Source organism: Bos taurus, chromosome 21 (assembly GCF_002263795.3).
Source record: "Bos taurus isolate L1 Dominette 01449 registration number 42190680 breed Hereford chromosome 21, ARS-UCD2.0, whole genome shotgun sequence".
Taxonomy (NCBI): domain Eukaryota; kingdom Metazoa; phylum Chordata; class Mammalia; order Artiodactyla; family Bovidae; genus Bos; species Bos taurus.
In genome coordinates, this window is record NC_037348.1 from 49,312,008 (window position 1) to 49,334,055 (window position 22,048).

At 38.4% G+C, this 22,048-nt stretch overlaps 2 long non-coding RNA genes across 7 annotated transcripts in view; one reads left to right on the plus strand and one right to left on the minus strand.

Moving 5' to 3' along the window:
- LOC104975415 (uncharacterized) overlaps positions 1 to 22,048 on the plus strand; it is a 59,168-nt gene that overhangs the window by 1,966 nt on the left and 35,154 nt on the right. For all 6 annotated transcript variants that reach the window (XR_009492185.1, XR_003031457.2, XR_009492184.1 and 3 more), the window contains exons 2-4: positions 9,753 to 9,829; positions 11,582 to 11,709; positions 11,887 to 11,978. This is a non-coding gene — a long non-coding RNA (uncharacterized lncRNA). The remainder of the gene's footprint in view (positions 1 to 9,752; positions 9,830 to 11,581; positions 11,710 to 11,886; positions 11,979 to 22,048) is intronic.
- The window catches only part of LOC132343373 (uncharacterized), a 29,019-nt gene continuing 15,788 nt past the window's right edge, over positions 8,818 to 22,048 (minus strand). The window contains exon 4 of the long non-coding RNA XR_009492187.1: positions 8,818 to 9,194. This is a non-coding gene — a long non-coding RNA (uncharacterized lncRNA). The remainder of the gene's footprint in view (positions 9,195 to 22,048) is intronic.

Genomic DNA, 22,048 nt, shown 5'->3' on the forward strand with positions numbered 1-22,048 from the left:
TATGATGTTTTCTGTAAATGTTCAACTTTGCCTTCAACCATTCACTTAATGGCCTTAATAATAATTGATAATTCTTGCCTGAATCATAGTTTTATTATAGGCTTCAAAATGATAATTTGTGTTTTTTTTTTCATTCCATCTACATTTATTAATTTGCATTCTTCCTCTCTATTGGAGAAGCTTTCTGTCATAAACTGGCAGCATTTCATTACCCTGAAATACAGCTTTTATCAGAAAGTCAGAAAAAATGTTTAGTTATTTTTCTTTTATTACCAGTTTTGAAAGTTATATGGCCTCAAAGAGTGACAAATGAGTTTTTCTAGCTTTTTAAAAATTTTTCTAAACATCACATTCTTAGGATTTTTATGTTTTAAACATTTTTAGGTTCTCAAATTTTAATACTTCTAGAACTCCTCACAAAGAAATCTATGCAACTGTTATTGTAATTTTAAACAATTCCATGGCATTTTATTTTTTGCAGGAGGCTGAGGCTGAATTTTAGTCTTTTTTACTTTTGTCAGGATTACTGGATAACATTTAAACAAGTTATTTAACCCTTTGGGGCCTCACTTTCTTCATTTGTATAAGTTCTGGCAAGGTTCCCTGCAGCTCTAATGTTCTCTGACTTTAAAAAAGAAAACATCCTATTTTATTGAGGTATATTTTTCATATATAATTCATTCAAGTATACACATTAATAATTTATTTTATCAAGTGGTACAACCAACACTATAAATCAGTTTTAGAACATTTTCATCTCTTTAATAAGATTCCACATGCCCATTTACAGCTAATCCCCACTTCTACCTCCAGGCAACCATGAATGTACCTTCCTTTTCTGTAAATTTTACTTTTCTGAACATTTGATATGAATGGACTCATACAGTATATGATCTCTTATGTCTGTCTTCTTTGACTTAGCATAATGTTTTTGATCTTGTGTCATTAATTCCTTTTATTATTGCTAAATAGAATTTCATTTTATTTATGGTTTACTCATTTACCAGTTGATTAACATTATTTGTTTATTTATGGCCACTCTTGGTTCCATGATCAGGGATTGAATCCCAGCACTGGTAGTGAAAGCACCAAATCCTAACCACTGGACCCCCAGGGAATTCTCTGATGAACATTTAGGTTTCCAGTTTTTGGCTGTTTTGAATACCATTTCTTTAAATATTCATTTGCACGTCTTTTGTGGACATATGGTCTTGTTTTTCTTGAGTAGATACCTAGAAGTGAAAATGATAGGTTGTATGATAGTTCTATGTATAACTTTTGGAGAAACTTAGAGCTGTTTTTATAGTGACTATCATTTTCCAGTCCTAACAGCTATGTATGAGGGTTCCCAGTCTCTGATTCTTTGATGATCTGGAGATACTCTCTGATTGATTTGAGAATGATATTTTTCCTTATTCTTAGTGTTTTATTGGCAACAAACTACCCTCTCGTTGTTGTTGTTTTGTCCTACTGTTTTGCTTCCCCATGGCCTGTAAGCCCAGCAGACTCCTCTGTGTATGAGAGTCCTCAGGCAAGAATACTGGAATGGGTTTTCCTCCAAGGTATCTTCCTGACCCAGGGATTAAAACTGCATCTTCTGCATTCGCAGGCAGATACCTGCCTTAGATACCACTAATAATTTTTAATTATTAGGGATAGTTCCTAAAGGAAATAAAAATACAGATAGTCTCCAAAGTAGGTGATTCTGCTTATGATTTTTTAATTTCACAGTGATGTGAAACCGTGATGTGCATTCAGTAGAAACCTACATTTGATTTTCTCCAGGCTTGTCATATATGGTATGATACTCTTTCGTGATGCTGGACAGTGGCAGTGAGCCACATATCCCAGTTGCACCACAGTATTGAGGGTAAACAACCAAATACCCTAAAAAAATTATGTTTTTCACTTTTAGAACAATGTACAATCAATCACATGAGATATTAAACACTTTATTATAGAATAGGCTTGTGTCAGATGATTAGCCAACTAAATATAAGTGTTCTGAGCATGTTTAAGGTAGCCTAGGCTAAGCTGTGATATTTGGTAGGTTCAGTTCAGTTCAGTCGCTCATTCGTGTCCGACTCCTTGTGACCCCATGAATTGCCCTGTCCATCATCAACTCCCGGAGTTCACCCAGACTCACGTCCATCGAGTCAGTGATGCCATCCAGCCATCTCATCCTCTGTCGTCCCCTTCTCCTCCTGCCCCCAATCCCTCCCAGATCAGAGTCTTTTCCAATGAGTCAACTCTTCGCATGAGGCGGCCAAAGTACTGCAGTTTCAGCTTTAGCACCATTCCTTCCAAAGAACACCCAGGGCTGATCTCCTTTAGAATGGACTGGCTGGATCTCCTTGCAGTCCAGGGGACTCTCAAGAGTCTTCTCCAACACCACAGTTCAAAACCATCAATTCTTTGGCACTCAGCTTTCTTCACAGTCCAACTCTCACATCCATACATGACTACTAGAAAAACCATAGCCTTGACTAGACGGACCTTTGTTGGCAAAGTAATGTTTCTGCTTTTCAATATGCTATCTACGTTGGTCTTAACTTTTCTTTGAAGGAGTAAGCGTCTTTTAATTTCATGGCTGCAGTCACCATCTGCAGTGATTTTGGATCCCAAAAAAATAAAGTCTGAGACTATTTCCACTGTTTCCCCATCTATTTCCCATGAAGTGATGGGACCAGATGCCATGATCTTCGTTTTCTGAATGTTGAGCTTTAAGCCAACTTTTTCACTCTCCACTTTCACTTTCATCAAGAGGCTTTTGAGTTCCTCTTCACTTTCTGCCATAAGGGTGGTGTCATCTGCATATCTGAGGTTATTGATGTTTCTCCCAAGTATATTAAATTGTTTTTGACTTATGGTATTTTTGACTTATGATGGATTTATTGGAACAGAACCCCATTATAAGTCAAGGAGGACCTCTGTATCAATCTGCTATAAAATAAAATGCTGCTTCTTAGTGTTGTTTTTAAATTTTTAGTTTCATTTAATATGAAAATAATTTAATTTTCATATTAAATGAACGATGGTAGGAATACTATTATTAATAACATTGAGCTAAGACATGAATTAATAAGATATGATTACGCTCAGTTACGATTGAAAAACAGTGTATTTCAGGGACTTCCCTGGTAGTCCCGTTCAAGGGGTGCTGGTTGGGGAGCTAATACTTCACATGCCTTGTGGCCAAAAACCCAAAACATTAAATAAAAAGAAACTATTGTAACATGTTCAATAAAGACTGGTCCACGTCTTTAAAAATGGTCCACATAAAAAATTCTTTAAAAAAGTACATTTCAATAATGGTGTACAATTTATTTTATTAAGCCAGAATCTTTAATATTAATCCATTAAGCATGTATTGAGTATGTATGTTCTTAACATGTAAAATGACTTAGGTTGTTTCTCTTGACATTTACTATACTACATAAACTATAAATTATTTTGGGGAAACTATTTTTGAGAAAGTAACAAATTGACTTCTTTAAAGGACAGAATGAAATCACATTTTGTGAAGTTTTAATGTCGGAATGTATAATGTTGGATGTATAATTCAAAGTGTGGGAGGAAGTACTGACGTTATGAAGACCATAAGTACTCAGTAGTACTAAGCTTCTGGTTCCAAAAGTGACACATTGTCTCTATGGCAACTCCTCATGCTTATTTGGATTTGAAACCCAGGCAACGAATAATGGATAAGAGTATAGCATCAAGATGGATATGGACCCTGGTGGGGTGGTATGTGTGCCTGCTGATGGTCAAGTGTTTGTCCTGTTTCTCTTGTTATGTTTATTATGATTGATTTTTTTGTAGAGATACCTTAATTCTTGTTAATGTGTTTTTCTGGAGAAAAACATTCAATGTTCTTATGTTCTTCCTTTTCTAACATGCTAAAGTTAATGCTTTTTCCAATTTGGTTATTAGGATATTAAATATATTTTCCCTCTGGCTTTCTCTGCATTGCCAAACAGTAGTTATAAAAATATACTGAATCATTTGAAATTTCAATACAGAAAAAATCTGTGACAAAAATTTTATGTTAATTACATTATGAAAAGATGTTCAAGGCTACCAGTAAACATGCAAGTTGCCTAAATTCAAACATTTTTTGAAAGAATTTTTTTTTTTTTTCTGAGCAGGGTATGAGTTTCAGACACTGCTGGCTGGTAGAGATGATGTAACTTCCTTCCAGTTATCTATTAGCTGCATCCATAAGTTTACTTAGAGGCACAGGAGCCTCCTGGGAGATTGGAACTGATAATTTGATTCTTCCTCTCCACCCTTGCCTGAGGGATTGGGATGGTTCCTAGAGAGGTTGTATTACAGGAAAAAGAAACAAAGAACTGAAGGACACTTCTTTAGGGTAGGAAAAGTCTGCACTGCTAAGCTGGATGCAGGACAAAGGACCAAGTCTTTTTTTTTTTTCCTGTTAATAGTTGCACCGTGTTGTTGATGTCAGAACTGATCTTAACCAAGCCACTCACAAGTTGGTTGTGCAAGTTTGTGAAGTGGAAGATCTATATCAATGGAGAGATTGATAGCTCATATCCTAAAGGCTTATATCCACCTGCAATGCAGGAAACTCCAGTTCTATTCATGGGTCGGGAAGATTCCCCTGGGGAAGGGGTAGGCTACCCATTCCAGTGTTCTTGGGCTTCCCTGGTGGCTCAGATGGTAAAGAATACACCTGCAATGTGGGAGACCTGGGTTTGATCCCTCGGTTGGGAAGATTCCCTGAAGGAGGGCATGGCGACCCACTCCAGTATTCTTGCTGGGGGAATCCCCATGGACAGAGGAGCTTGGTGGGCTACTCTGTAGCAAAGAGTCTGACATGACTGAGTGACCAAGTACAGCACATCCTAATGGAGTCAGGAGCAACAGGGGAAGAATTGGGTTCTCAGCAACATAATAGGTAGTGGGGAGGACTGTGGCTTACCAGAGGATGCTTTTCCCAATGGGAAACTGGGCTCTGTGTTTCCAAGTTTACTAATTTATCAGGAGAAACTAAAATTCTAACTTTTTAAAAGATGAAATGTCTTGATTTTCAGCTTTCACATAAAAAATATTCTGTAGGGCAAACATAACCAGATTCAAGCAAAACCAGAAATCTGGCAGGATGCCGGATTACAACTTCTTAACCAAAGAACTTTCATGTGTGTGGGCTGGAGCCACTTTGTGTTCCAAGAGCAGGGCCTGCTAGCTAATTCCTGTGTTTCAGTTCCACTCCTTCAACTATTTTATATATATGTATTTTCATTCATTCCTTTCAGAGTTTAAAGAAAAAAGAAAAAGAGGTTTAACTTGAATGTCTTATTTTTATAGCATTACTATTTTCTTGCCTTTAATTCAAGAGATTGAATGTTTCTATAGGTACCTTTTGTAGTTAAAAGCTGAATATTGCTATCTTTAATGCAAGTTGATACCTTGACTTCTAGTCAACATCAGTAATTGACTGATTTTAATTATCTTGGTTCGAATTGTACAGCTTATATTGTGTATGGGCAGTATCCCACAGTTACTCCAAGGGTGCTGTCTCTAAGTAGTCATTTTAATTGGGTTCCTTTAGTTTCTTTACTAGTTTATGTAATGCGGGGATTTTTTTTTTTTTCATTTTCTTTTTTTAGAGATACTTTAGGGAGTTTTGAGGACATCCATACGCATACATTAGAACACACCTGAGCCTCCCCGGAACTAGATGGGGAACTAAAAACAGTAATTAATTGTTCCATGGAAGTGGAAGTGAAAGTCGCTCAGTCGTGTCCAACTCTTTGCGACCCTATGGACTATACAGTCCATGCAATTCTCCTGGCCAGAATACTGGAGTGGATAGCCTTTCCCTTCTCTAGGGGATCCTCCCAACCCAGGGAATCGAATTCAGGTCTCCCACATTGTGGGCGGATTCTTTACCAGCTGAGCCACAAGGGAAGCCCAGTTGTTCCGTAGTCTCTCCTTTTCAGCAGGCGTCCTTTGCTCTTTTCTTTTGCATAGGGCCCAGCTGCTGGCCCTGACTAGTTTACATGGTCTTCTAGTTCAAGTATCTACTTTCATTTGCAAGTTTATTCTTTGTCTCCAGTTGAAGTTCGTGTGAAGATCTCACTGGATTATTCTGGAAGATATGCCACAAAAAAGTTGATCATATTCCTCTTGATTGGCTTACTTTAAGGTGAAGTGTCCTGCCCTAGTCCATTTAGCTGAGTTAAGGAGGATGTAGTAATGTGCGGAGTGCTTTAGGCAGAGGGATGTGGGGATTTGGGTGAAGAGAGGAAGGAACTTTGTTCAGAACAGAATGTGGGCCAGCATCTATCTGCTCATCTGCTCGATACCATGGCTCAGTAATAACCTTTGATCCAGAGATGCCTGGAACTCTGTATTGAACAAAATTGGTCTAAGCTGTCAACAGATCTTTTAAATAGTTGTTGAAAAGTGTTTGGACAGTCTTTTTGCCTTTCCTTACTGCTTGAATATCCAGCAGACTTCCAGGTTATATGAGTTGAGTAGCTACGAGACTCTGCCATGAAGAAATACATTCTTAATGTTCAATTACGGCAAGATTCTCAATGTAATATCTAACCTTTGGAAAAATCTGTTAAGCTTTTTAATTGCTGAAAAGGTGAAATGAAGTAAATATTTTCATGTAGTAAACTTTAATTGAAGTGTTGCTCTGCTCTAAGATAAAGAAGTTTCACTTGATTTGCTAACTCTGATCAGTTTTGGAGGGTGAGGAGTACTGTATTGAGATGAATTTTGGAATTTGAGATTGTTCCCTTGTGTTACTGGGCAGAGTGCCATGTTTGATTTGTGATGTCCGCCATGGATGGAAAGAATTGTTGACCTGAATGACCTGTGTTTTATTTGTAGTTTGGGTTAATTATTGTTTAAATAATCTATTAGTGTTGGTTTTCTATCTTCCTTTTGTTGTACCTATATACTTTTTGGTGGGTAGTATTCATATCAATTCTCTATATTGTGAGTAACAGCAGATCACTTAAGTCTTTAAGTTTTATAAGTAAATTTTTCCATATTAAGAATTCTTTATGGCAAAAGTGATGTTAAGTAAATTTCTAAGTATTAAATTTATTAGCCCCTAACTGCATTCTCTAGGAATGTGAACTACTTCTGCATTTGTACTGAATATAAAGGGGAGACTCATACTTTTGTACCACAATGAAAGTATAAGTTTCCTTTCACTTACACAGTTTTTTCCATGGTATTCAGTTTATATATAGGAATATTCTCTCATCTCTGAAGTCTAGCATTTAAGGGAGAAGTTTCTAGTAGAAATTCGTTACTTTTTTTCTTAGAGTAATACGTGAACATGTCAACAAAAAAATGTAGTACAACAGTACTTTTGATGTAAAGCAACAGTATTCCTTGCCACTAGTTGTTAGGCCTACCCCCATAAACAAACATTTGAACTAATTTATTGTTTGTTCTTCAGGAAACTTTAAATTATTATGCTTTTACCTACACTCCTTGGTTGATTAAACACCATCTATTTCCTCCACTTTATAAAAGATGAAGATTTAGTTCAGTTACTTCCTTTTCCCTCCCCCAATTCCTACCAGTGTTTGGTAGTTAATTGTAATTTTAAGTTTTTTTCGTGTGTGTGTGTATATACACACATACAGTTACATATATATTTATTGAGGTAACATTGACTTATTATAATATGTTGTAATATTGGCTTATAATATGTGTACAGCATAATAAATTGACAACTTTATGCACAGCAAAGTGCTCACTACCAAAAAGTCTAGTTTCCATCCATCACCATACACCCTCTTTATCCATTTGTTTTCTCCCCAATCCCCTTTTCCTCTGGTAACCAGCAATCTGTTCTCTGTATCCATGTGTGTGTGTGTGTTCTGTTTATTTTTAAAAATATTCCACATGTGGGTGAAATCATACAGTATTTGTCTTTTTCTCTTTGGCTCGTTCATTTGGCATAATACCTTCAGGTTCCCTCCATGTTGTACCAGATTGCAAAATTTAATCTTTAATGTCTTGGTTCTTATATTAATCATCTTTGACTGCACAGTAGTCACAATCTTTGTGTGCAGGAGAGTGAATTGTGACAGATTAGGTAACTGTTCAGCAGATATTTACTTCTTGGCCAGAAGAACTTGGGAAGAAGTGACTGCACCAGTTCTGAGCCTAGGCTTTAGGAGCTGTTAAATGTTTCCACTTGCCACTCTGGGAGTTGCCAATCTTTGCATAATAAAACAGGTTCCAGGCATCTGCTGGCTACTGTATAGCCCTAGATAGAAACACATGGGAAAGATGTCAACTTGATCTACAGCCTGAAACAGAACTGCCCCAATTGACTTAAGTAATTTATTTCTCGAAGTGAGAAATACATGCTTATTTTTGTATGTTATTGATATTTTGTGTTTGCTTATTTTGCCTGAAAAGGTGATTAATTTAAAAATGGGTACCTCAGAGTGGGGTGCAGCTATAACAGAAACTTCAATTACATACCATTGGCTTTGAAACTGGTTGGTGGTTAGCAAGGAAGCCACTACAGGAGGCTGGGAAAATGGTGAATTGTGTTACGTAGTAGCAAAACTTTTGATAAACTGTTGTCTGTGGTATCATGGAAGGCAGTTTAACTAATGAAGTTGCAGTTTTGGACAAGGAAATTTGTTGGCGGAAAGTTGAAAGCATGTGCTAGTTGCTGTTGGCCACACAGGGTAAGGTACTACAAGAATAGTTCAAGCTACCACATCTGACCTCTTGGTGATAATCGTTCATGTCCCTCCCATTCCAGTGACCTAGTTCTTTGTCCTAATATGCATGTGTGATGGAACATGCCAGCTGTCAGGCTCTCCTTTAGTGTGGGTGGATAGAAAGCCGACTGTTAGGATGCTGATATTCCAAATGCCACAAAGAGGAAGGCCTGCCTCTGGGTTACTAAAACCGAAGCTTAATTTTTCTGTTGATGTTTTCCCCTTCCTCCTTTTCCTATTTCCTTTTTAAAAAAGAGGCTATCGTTAGTAAGTGTGCTATTTGCCGAAACCAGTAAACCTGAAAATTCAATGGCTTAACAAAAAAGCATTTTAGTTTTTTGCTTCTTTAGTCGTCCAATGAGGGTCTTCTCAGCAGGCAACTTTCCTTCCTGTGATTTAGTGTACTGAATTTCTTTTGTGATTCTGCTATCCTTAAAATTCCTTGTGGTTCTCTGTCTCCTAGAGGAAGGGAAGGAGAGAATGGAGAAGACACTTCATTGCCTGGCAGGGAAATGACCCATTACTTCTATTTCATTCCATTGGCTAAAACTAGTCATATGGTAGTACCTAGGTACAAGAGGGCTCTGAGAAGGGGTGGGTGGTTTGGCTAAGCAGTTCCTTCTTGGAGACAACTCTATCTTATAGAAGGAGGTGTGTTAATTTAGGTTGATAGTTGAACATCTTTGCCACAAAGGAGAGTTATCTTCTTGTTATTTTTGGTTAGGGATAAATATTAGGCTTCCATGTATGCTTTGTGAGTAGAAGTGGAAGAGGAAGATAAATGTGGAGTATTTGACTGGGTACAGTTTTTCTATATTCAGGTATTCTGGTTGTCTCTGTCCTTAGCTACTCCCTTCTTTAATGACCCTTTGAGACAGCTCCTCGGGTATCCCTGAGCCTAGAATCCCTCTGGGGTTCCAGGGGACAGGTCAGCTTTCATCTCAGTTGCAGCTTCCTCCTATTGTAGTCTGTTCTGTTTAATTTGTTAATACACTCCTGTCTGTTTTTGTCTTTCAGAAATTCTTTGCTGGCCAAATCTCTTGCTGGCCAATGATCAACTCTTTCCAAGCTGAGTTTTCTTTACTGTTATACAGGTGAAGTATCTGTACATTGTTTTTTATTTTAAATTTTAGAAGTCAGGTGTAGTAAATATAGAATATTTTCAATTAGTACCTCTAACAGAATTTCAAGTATTTTTTAACACCTGCTACTTAATGAAGATGCTTTCCATCCATCATCTACTGAGCACTTTTCCAGGCTCTGGAGGACATGAAAAAAGGTCTAATATATAACACTGTAAGTGTAAAGTCCCTCCTCAGCCGGGCCACTCCCAGCTTACTTTTTCAAAGACACTGATTCTATCATGGTACTTCTTTAGAAATATTTGGGACTTTTTCCTCACTTATCTTTCCCTCTGTAAGCCCTACCTGGCTCTTAGTTCCCTCTCTCGCAGTACATGCCCCTCAAGTAAGAGCGATTCAGTTCATTGTGTCAGCAACATGCCATGTCATTTCTCACATCTGTGCCTTTGTACATACATGTAGTGTCCACTTTCCAGAGTTACTGTCCCTTTCATATCTGAGTCCTGCTTAAACAAATGATGAATTCAAGTTTCAGTTTTTTTCCAAATAAATGAATATTCATTAATTTAAACCCTGAGTTGTTTAGATATATGCTGTTCAAAGGGCATTCTGTAAATTCTTTTCCCATTTAGGTTATTGCAGAATATTGAGCAGAATAACCGAATCACCTTGCTAAACACCTGCAATTAACGCAGCATTGTTAGTCAACTATGCTCCAGTACAAAATAAAAATTTAAAAACAAAATGAAAAAACCCAAAGTGCAGTCTGCAGACTGATAGCAGTGTGTGGACTATTACCACTGTGCTGAAATATAAGTACAGAAATTAAGAATAAGCTTTAGAAACTTTTATAGGAATTTGACAGAGAAATTATATGCCTGTCAAATTTATAATAAAATTTGGTTTCTATTTGACATGTTTAAAAAATTCTGGTAATTCATTTAAATTTCATTTTATAAAAGGCTCAGTCCACAAAGGATTAGAAAAAATTTTTAAATGGCATTTTACCACAGATAGTTCAAGAAGCATTTATTGGGGCTACCTTAGTGGCTCAGTGGTAAAGAATCCACCTGCCAATGTAGGAGATTGTTTCAATCCCTGGTCCTGCAAGATCACACATGTGGCAGAGCAGCTAAGCCCATGAGTCACAACTATTGAGCCATATGCTGCCACTGCTGAAGCCTGTGCTTAGAGCCTATGCTAGTGCACTGCAAGTGGAGAGTAGCCCCCATTTGCCACAAGTAGAGAGAAAAAAAAGAAACATTTATTTTAGGCATCTTGTGGGATATTAGTTCCCTACCAGGGACTGAACCCAGGTCATAGCGGTGAAAGTGCTGTGGACCACCAGGGAATTTCCAAGAAGCACTAATTTAGACTGCAAAGATTATGAGTATTTAGCGATGAAGAGATTAGAAGAGGATTTCACAAAGGGCACAAAGGAGATGAGATCTCTTTTTGAAAGGTGACTGAGATTCAGATGGTTGTAAAGCTCTGTGGCATTTCTAGCAGGAATAACGAGGTTTTGGATTACAAATGAAGAGAGTTGTGCTATTAATAATATGATCTGTGGTGACGAAGGAGAAAAAGGGTCCTAGCAGAGTATATGAGACTAGTTTATAGTTTTAATCACACAGAATCCTAAGGTGGTAAGTTTGGAACTCACAGCTTCAGTAAGGGAATTTGTACTTATTCTTTTGGTGGAAATTGCTGCATCTGAAGAGAAGCCTTAGCATCTTACTTGACTCTGCTCTGATTATATTTCAGGACTATCATGAAGATGCATTGAAAGTTACACACACTGGAGGAGTGTGATATCCCTTTCAGTTGGTAATCTTCCTGTCGTGAAAGTTGCTTGCCAGCTTTACTTTTGAATGAACACAGTAAACACCAAGGTGAAAATATCAATGAAAAAAATCTACTCTCCATACTATGTATATTTCCCTGTATGTTCTGAACCTGCTTATAGCCACCTACCACAGTAGTCTGTAGTTTCTGTTTGCCAAACTATTAAAAGTCTTAGTTACAATCATATTTTTTTTTCTACTGTTCTATCTTGACTTTCCCTTCAGCTCTTCTCAGGATTGAGATATGGAAAGATCCTTCTGTCCTTTACCACACAGTTCCTTTGTCAGGAATTCCAGGATTTCCTCCAAGTTTGCAAGTATGTATTTGACTTAATTCCTTAATTTCAACACTGACTGTTTCATTTTATGTTTTCCTACTTTTGTAATTAGGTTGACTCAAATAATAAATAAAGATTTTATTTATTTTTTACTTGAAATATAGTTGACATCAATATTATCTTAGTTTTAAGTGAAAACAGTGATTTGACATTTATATACATTATGGGCTTCCCCAGTGGCTCACATGGTAAAGAATCTGCCTGCAATGCAGGAGACACAGGTTTGATCCCTGGGTAGGGAAGATCCCCTGGAGAAGGAAATGTCAACCCACTCCAGCATTCTTGCGTGGAAAATTCCAAGGACAGAGTAGCCTGGCAGGCTACAGTCTTTGGGGTCGCAAAGAGACACACATGACTGAGCGACTAACACACACATACATTATGAATTGATTACAACTGTAAGTTTTTTAACCAAATGTCACCATACATATTTATTACAGTATTATCAACTGTGTTGCTTGTGGTGAACATTACGTCTTGGTTACTCATTTGTTCAGTAGCTGGAGGTTTGTATTTCTGAATCCCCTTTACCTATTTTACCCAGCCCCCACCCAGTTCCCCTCTGGTGTGCACCAGTTTGTTATCTGTGTCTCTGACTCTGTTTCTCTTTTGATTTCCTTTGTCTTGTTTTGTAGAGTCCGTATATAAGTGAAATTGCATGGTATTTGTGATTTCTCTGACTTATTTCACTTAGCATAATACTCTGTAAATCCATCCTTCTTGTGAAGGTTTGTCTTCCCAGTTCTAGTGCCACAAGCTAGGAAGCCTGACAAGGGGCTCAGACGCCTTACTCTCTAGGGTTAATGTCTGCGGTTGTGATACCCCTCCTAGTTGTGGGTTGCTGCACTAGGGTGAGGGTTCTGTGCCCCTCGTACCCATTTTCTTTTATATCTTTAATTGTAGAAAATGTATTCTGCTAGTCTTTAAGTCATTTTCAGAGATAGTTATTCTATATGTAGTTCTATGTGTGTGTCCGTTGGAGAAGATGAGCTTGGGATTTTCCTACTCTGTCCACCATCTTGATCTTCTAGATCCAATCTGATAAAAATTATTTTCAATTAAAAAAACTTGTTTTTATCTTGTTCTCTATTTTCCTTTGTCAGTTTTATCTTGGATCACAGCTTTTCTTCTTACTGAATTACAGTGATAGGAATTCAGAGACATGGAATTAAAAAGAATATTGATATAATCATTGCTTCTGGAGAATTAGCATTACAGTACATATATGAGCTGAATTAGTTTTTTTTTGTTTTGTAGTAAAATATACATAACAAATTCAGACTTAAATTGAAGAAAGTGGGGAAAACCACTAGACCATTCAGCTATGACCTAAATCAAATCCCTTATTATTATACAGTGGAAGTGAGAAGTAGATTTAAGGGACTAGGTCTGATAGACAGAGTGCCTGATGAACTATGGACGGAGGTTTGTGACGTTATACAGGAGACAGGGATCAAGACCATCCCCAAGAAAAAGAAATGCAAAAAAGCAAAATGGCTGTCTGAGGAGGTCTTACAAATAGCTGTGAAAAGAAAAGAAGGAAAAAGCAAAGGTGGAAAGGAAAGATATACCCATTTGAATGCAGAGTTCCAAAGGATAGCAAGGAGAGAGAAGAAAGCCTTCCACAGCGATCAATGCAAAGAAATAGAGGAAAACAGTAGAATGGGAGAGACGAGAGATCTCTTCAAGAAGATTAGAGATACCAAGGGAACATTTCATGCAAAGATGAGCTCGATAAAGGACAGAAATGGTATGGACCTAACAGAAGCAGAAGATATTAAGAAGAGGTGGCAAGAATACACAGAAGAACTGTACAAAAAAGATCTTCACGACCCAGATAATCAAGATGGTGTGATCTCTCACCTAGAGCCAGACATCCTGGAATGTGAAGTCAAGTGGGCCTTAGGAAGCATCGCTACAAACAAAGCTGGTGGAAGTGATGAAATTCCAGTTGAGCTCTTTCAAATCCTGAAAGATGATGCTGTGAAAGTGCTGCACTCAATATGCCAGCAAATTTGGAAAACTCAGCAGTGGCCACAGGACTGGAAAAGGTCAGTTTTCATTCCAATCCCAAAGAAAGGCAATGCCAAAGAATGTTCAAACTACTGCACAATTGCACTCATCTCACACGCTAGTAAAGTCATGCTCAAAATTCTCCAAGTCAGGCTTCAGCGATACATGAACCATGAATTTCCAGATGTTCAAGCTGGTTTTGGAAAGGCAGAGGAACCAGAGATCAAATTGCCAACATCCACTGGATCATGGAAAAAGCAAGAGAGTTCCAGAAAAACATCTATTTCTGCTTTATTGGCTATGCCAAAGCCTTTGACTGTGTGGATCACAATCAACTGTGGAAAATTCTGAAAGAGATGGGAATACCAGACCACCTGACTTGCTTCCTGAGAAACCTGTATGCAGGTCAGGAAGCAACAGTTAGAACTGGACACGGAACAACAGGCTGGTTCCAAATAGGATAAGGAGTACGTCAAGGCTGTATATTGTCACCCTGCTTATTTAACTTCTATGCAGAGTACATCATGAGAAATGCTGTGCTGGAAGAAACACAAGCTGGAATCAAGATTGCCGGGAGAAATATCAATAACCTCAGATATGCAGATAACACCACCCTTATGGCAGAAAGTGAAGAGGAACTAAAAAGGCTCTTGATGAAAGTGAAAGAGGAGAGTGAAAAAATTGGCTTAAAGCTCACATTCAGAAAACAAAGATCATGGCATCTGGTCCCATCACTTATGGGAAATAGATGGGGAAACAGTGGAAACAGTGTCAGACTTTATTTTTGGGGGCTCCAAAATCACAACAGATGGTGACTGCAGCCATGAAATTAAAAGACGCTTACTCCTTGGAAGGAAAGTTATGACCAACCTAGACAGCATATTCAAAAGCAGAGACATTACTTTGTCAACAAAGATCCGTCTAGTCAAGGCTATGGTTTTTCCAGTGGTCATGTATGGATGTGAAAGTTGGACTGTGAAGAAAACTGAGTGCCGAAGAATTGATGCTTTTGAACTGTGGTGTTGGAGAAGACTCTTGAGAGTCCCTTGGACTGCAAGGAGATCTAACCAGTCCATCCTAAAGGAGATCAGTCTTGAGTGTTCATTGGAAGGACTGATGTTGAAGCTGAAACTCCAATACTTTGGCCACCTGATGCAAAGAGCTGACTCATTTGAAAAGACCGTGATGCTGGGAAAGATTAAAGGCAGGAGGAGAAGTGGACGACAGAGGATGAGATGGTTGGATGGCATCACCGACTCAATGGACATGAGTTTGGGTAAACTCCAGGAATTGGTGATGGACGGGGAGGCCTGGCATGCTGCAGTTCATGGAGTCACAAAGAGTGGGACACGACTGAGCGACTGAACTGAACCGAACTGATACATAAAAATTTATCATTAAGCATACAGTTCAGTGGCCTTAAGTGTATCCACATTGTTGTGTGACTGTTAACCACCATCCATCTCAGAACTTTTTCATTTTTCCAAACTAAAACTCTATACCCATTAAAAAATTCCTTATTTCCCCTCCCTACCCTAAACTAATTATTTTAATTTTACGTATTTTTGCATGTGTTTACTTGTTTTGCTTGCTGTTATTGTAAATGAATATATATTGAATACTACATATATGTATGGAACTGGCCAGATCAGGGTGAAGTTAACATTTATAAAGAAGGCTGAGCAATTTGCCATTAGGTGGTTTCCTGGGTGACAGAGACTTGTATCATATTCTTTATCTTACATCTGCACTCCAGTCTGTGAAATGTGAAGAAGTACATAAGCTATTTTTTGTTTCAGAGTTTACCAGCAAAATGCCTAATTTTACCAGTCTGACAGTTCAAAGCCAAGATTGAACTGAAATATTGCTTTGATTTCATCTGATATCTTGAGTACTTGAATGAACATATTGGCAAAATTGCTAAATGCAAAATGAATGGTAGCTTGATTATTTTTTTAAAGCCTGGAGAAATTTTTATATGTGTATATATATATATATATTTTTGAGGTGTCCTCTTTTTCTTTCTTTCTTTCTCTTTTTTCTTTGTTATGTTCAGTTGCACCTCTTCCTTCTCCTGCCCTGTAGGTTACCTATTTCTCATGGTTTTTACCTTTAGTCTTTTGCTTAGAAATCTCACTTTTTTCAGTTCACGGATATCTTTGTGAGAAAATAACTCCTAAGTCTATATAGTTGCCTCTTGAACAGTATGTGTTTGAACTGCGTGGATCCACTTATATGTCAAGTGTTTAATAATACTACACAATTTGTGACTGGTTGAATCTGCAGGTACAAAACTACAGATACCAAGGGCTGACTATAAAGTTGTACATGGGTTTTTGACTGGATGGAGGATTGGTACCCATAACTCTGTGTTGTTTAAGGGTCAAGCTAAGCTAAGTCACTTCAGTCGTGTCCGACTCTGTGCGACCCCATAGACAGCAGCCCACCAGGCTCCGCCGTCCCTGGGATTCTCCAGGCAAGAACACTGGAGTGGGTTGCCATTTCCTTCTCCAATGCGTGAAAGTGAAAAGTGAAAGTGAAGTCGCTCAGTCGTGTCCGACTCTTAGCGACCCCATGGACTGCAGCCCACCAGGCTCCTCCGTCCATGGGATTTTCCAGGCAAGAGTACTGGAGTGGGGTGCCGTTGCCTTCTCCGGAGTTGGGCACTACTTGCCACTAAACAACAACTGGACAGCATGGTGCTAGGTACTGCTGCTGCTGCTAAGTCGCTTCAGTCGTGTCCGACTCTGTGCGACCCCATAGACGGCAGCCCACCAGGCTCCCCTGTCCCTGGGATTCTCCAGGCAAGAACACTGGAGTGGGTTGCCATGTCCTTCTCCAATGCATGAAAGTGAAAAGTGAAAGTGAAGTTGATCAGTCTTGTCCGACCCTCAGCGACCCCATGGACTGGCAGCCTATCAGGCTCCTCTATACTGGAGTGGGTTGTACTGGAGTGGGTTGCCATTGCCTTCTGCAGTTTAAGGGTCAACTACATTCTTAACCCTAAGTCATAGTTCTAAATCTAGAACTGTCCTGAAATTTTCTCTTACATGATCTGGTATCACCTCAAACATATCTAATATTGGACTTAACATTTTTCCTGCCACTTTAATCCTCCTCTTTTCTCTCTCTCTTTTTTTTTTCCCCAAAAATATCACTGCTGTTTTTGTCATTACCTAAGTTTGACATTTAGCAGTGATTTGCTGCTTCTTTCTGATTTCAACTAGTTACCAAATCCTACCAACTGTTTCTATTATTATGATCATTGTTACATATGACCCTTTCCATTTTTATTGTACTCTAGCCAATATAGGGCCTAATCAGCTGATACCTAGGTTACTGCAGTTGTCCCCTACTGATAGAGTTTTTCTCTTGAGTCCCTTATACCACTTTTTTTCTGTAATTCTCACATAAAAGTTGTGAATGTCTATTTTGGATTATATTTAATTATGTCCCACTTCTCTTTTTCGTCTTTGTACTCCCCAGAAGCCTTGCAACAACTGAGCGACTGAACTGAACTGAAATGTTTTTAAGAATATGGTGTTCTAACTATAATTATGTATTTTGAACAGCAATGCCATGTTCTTTCATTCATTTAACAAATATTTATTGAGTGCTTATTATGTGCCAAGGATGTGTAGCTAAGGGTATAATAATCATTATAGCAATTAATAAACAAAAACTTATGACTCTGGTGGCTTATATTCCAGTGAGGTCATGCAATGACAAAGGAGCAAAATGCATAATGTCTTAGATGGTGATAACTGAAAAGGAGAAACAAGTAAATGAAGTGGGAAAACAGGGAGTATTGAGGGTGAAAGGTCCTAGGAAGGCCCTTCTGTAAAGGTGGCATATCAGTAAAGACTTGAAGAAAATGAGTGGGAAAGGCAGCAAATATCTGAGGAAAAGAGGTTTCCAAGCAAAGGGAGCAGCAAGTGCAAAGGACCTTGGATGCAAGCATGTCTGGCATGATTGAATATTAGGGAGGAGTAGAGTGAGCTGGAAGATGGGTAATATTAATATAAATCAAAGGTCTGTATTAGCAAGATAGGTATAGAGTGGAAAAATACAGATTGAGTGGGGCCTTGTAGGACACAATTAGGAGTGTGTGTTTTTTTTTTTTTTTTCTTTGAATGAAATGTTTAGCCTTGGGAAGATTTTGAAGTTACAAGTGACACGATCCTTCTTGTTAATAGAATCATTCTGGCAACTATAATTGAAAAGAGAGAGGAAGCAGGGAGATCAGATAGGAGCTTTGACACAGATCTCAGTGAGATATCATAGAGGCTCAGACTTTGGTGATTGCAGTGGGAGTAGTGAGAGGTATTCTGGTTTGGGATATAGTTGAAATAGAACCAATAGAATTTTCTGGTGGGTTGGATGTGAAGAATGAGGGGAAATGGACAGTCAAGAATTATTTGAAGTTCTTTTGGCCTGAGCAGCTGAAGAATGGAGTTACGATTAACTGAGATAGAGGTGCATCTGAGAGGAGCAGGTTTGGTAGTAGGTTTGATAGGAGTTAAGCTTTGTACATGCTAAGTTTGTGATCCCAGCTTGACATCCAAGCAGAGCAAAACTGTCCAGGTGAGTATGAAAGTCAAAGTCAAAGTCACTCAGTCATGTCCAAATCTTTGCGACTCCATGGACTATACAGTCCATGGTATTCTCCAGGCCAGAATACTGGAGTGGGTAGCCTTTCTCTTCTCCAAGGGATCTTCCCAACCCAGGGATTGAACCCAGGTCTCCTGCAATGAAGGCAGATTCTTTACCAGACCCAGGTCTCCCACAGTGCAGGCGGATTCTTTATCAGCTGGGCCACAAGGGAAGCCCAGGAATACTTGAGTGGGTAACTTATCCCTTCTCCAGTGGATCTTCCTGACCCAGGAATTGAACCTGGGTCTCCTGAATTGCAGACAGATTCTTTACCAACTGAGCTATCAGGGAAGTCCTATTAGGCTGAAATTTAGGAAGCAGTTCTGGGAGTCATCAGAATTGAGATAGTGTTTAAAACTATGAGACTGAGTCATCTGAAAATGTAGTAACAAAAGATTAAACTTTTTGAAATACTCTGTATCTCTGCTTAGTACATACCTCGAAAGGCTCCAGGTTCTCGTGGCCTTTCACAGTTAGTCTTGTATAAATCTCTTTTGTCAGTCACACTGGATCCTGTCACCACAGAATGATCTATTTCTTTAACAAACACCAATTATTCTTTCATTTTGTGAAAGTCTGCATATTTATTCCACTCCCCCTTTATCTTGTCTGTGTTGTGAAGTTCATTATATTTTTATATGTGTCGTTTTTTCCCCTAATAAGCTAATGAAATCTGTAGCAGGAGTCATGATTTTTAATATTTTCTACAATGATCAGAAGCCCAGATCTCCTCCTCAGGGGATATCTTTGGAGAAAGCCTTTACAAACATTAGAAACCTGGGGGAAGCAAGGCTGTTTAGAAGCATCTGGACATTAATTTTGGTTCCTCTCATTACATAAAAATTTGTAACTGATTGAGATCCTCAGATATACACTGTTGATACTATGTATAAAATAGATAACTAATGAGAACCTACTGAGAGAGTCAAGTCCTAGGCAGGTTGGTAAGAAGTCTGGGGTCCCCGAGGAGGGGAGAGGGGCCTGGGGTTCTCAAGGAGGAGGTAGAGGTCTGGAATTCTCAGTGAGGAAGAAAGAACAATTCTTTGTTTTTTTTTCTCTACATTCCTTAGTCTTAGTCACATAAAATGTTTTTTTAAGCCTGGAATTGATGATTCACACAACAAACAACTCAGTTTAAACTGGGTACTAAGGGTAATACAACAACAATGTATTCTGCTTGAGGACAGTTTCCTGAAAACCTTCTGACTAATCTTGTTATTGTAAAATGTTTATTATGGGAGTGGGTCAGGTAGGATCTTTCTTTTGTTAAGTTCTAATCCTGTTATCCTAAAATATAAATTGTGGGAGTGGGTCTGGTAAAATTTTTACAACCTTGAGACATTCTTTTGATTTATCATAATAGCTAATTTTAAAAGTGTATGATTCCCTTGCTAAAGACTAGCGAGTGGGGCACTCTCCACCCACCTCCACTGTCTAATGTCAGAAGGTTTCTCTGTCCTTTTTCACTGTAGTAAAACTCCTGCCACACAAGAGCCCTGAGTGGTCCACCCTGGTCTCTGGTCCTGAAGCTGAATCTTCTTCGGAGATCACAAATCCGACATCGTTCACTGTAAGCTATCACTACTACAGAGCACAGGGAGTTCTACTCAGTGTTCTTTGTTGACTTAAATGGGAAGGAAATCCAAAAAAGAGGAGATACATGTATGTATAAAGCTGATTCACTTTGCTGTATAGCAGAAACTAATACAACATTGGAAAGCAATTATACTCCAATAAAAATTTTTTAAACAGTGACCTCATTAGCACTGAGTTTGGCTCAGGAACCAGCAGGAACCCAGATGTTTGTAATATCTTCCCATTAAAGGGCATAACTTGTTAGAGATTGTTTTGCACAAAGTGGTGATGTAAGCCCTAAGCATAAAAGAGAGTTGGAACCAAGAGAATTGAGCTGGCCAAATATCGCAAGACCCTACCTTGTCCTCTCACTGGTAGTGCCTGACTCTACAGGCCACCGGAAGGTCTGCTGAGATATGCTACATTTGTCCCTGCTTTTAGTGGTACCCTCACTGCTGAGATTTGAATCTTTGGCTAAGTAAGTCAGGAGGTAAATATAAACTGATTTTGTGTGTGTTCCCTCTAATTCATAGCTGATAGCTAACATTTACTTAGGGTTTACTGCTCTGAACCACTCACAGTTCTAATACTCTATTTGTATTAACTCTCAATCTTCATAAGATCATATGAATTAGCTATTTTTAGTATATAGCTATTTTTAGGTAAGAAAATTGAAGAAAAGAAGACCAAGTAACTTTACTTAATAGCACTATTAATACTAAATGGAGGAATGGAATTTGATCCCAGGAAGTTTTGATCCAGAACTTTAATTTTTAACTGCTGAAATACTAAAAGCCAATTTTAATTATTTCTTTTTGTCTTCTATTAGATGCCTCTATAATTTATAATATGCCACTATTTTTCTTGATCAGCTAAGGCAGTAAGTGTTGATGACCTGTCATTAAAGATTAGGCTTTAGGGAATTCCCTGGTGATCCAGTGGTTAGGATTCCCTGACTGCAGGGGAACTCTGTTTGACCCCTGGTCAGGGAACCAGATCCCACAAGCTGTGTGTTGTGGCTTAAAAAAAAAAAAAAAAAAAGATGAGGCTTTAGTTTATTTACACTACTCTTGTTCTACCCTAGTTTCCTTCAAATTTTATATGCTTAATTGATGTTATTTCCTCTGTTTCTGCAGCTCCAGTATACGTAAGCCTCTATTTTGTGTTCCATTAATTGTCAGCAGTATCTCTTATTTTCCTTTTTATAAAGCGAGACTATTATCAGTCATATCCTTTAACCTTTTTTCTGTCTTTTAACTTCTGTTAAATATGTTTACTTTAAAATGATCAAAGTTGATAATTATATTGTATTTAAAGAAGGCTAGAATATAAATATTATCAATTTTGATAATTTTAAAGTAGATATTTAACAGAACATTTATAATATTTAGATAAATGTAGATAATATTTATATTCTATTTAAATAAGGTGGACTTCCCGGTTAGCTTAGTTGGTGAAGAATCTGCCTGCAATGCAGGAGACCCCAGTTCAATTCCTGGGCCAGGAAGATCTGCTGGAGAAGGGATAGGCTATCCACTCCAGTATTCTTGGGCTTCCCTTGTGGCTCAGCTGGTAAATAATCACCTGCAATGTGGGAGACCTTGGTCTGGTAAAGAATCTGCCTGTGATGCAGGAGACCCTTGTTCAGTCCCTGGGTTGGAAAGATCTGGGAAGGGAAAGGCTACCCACTCCAGTATTCTGGCCTGCAGAATTCCATGGACTGTATAGTCCATGGGGTCGCAAAGAGTTGGACACGACTGAGTGACTTTCACTAAAGAAGGCAGTATAACATTATGATTAAGAATGTA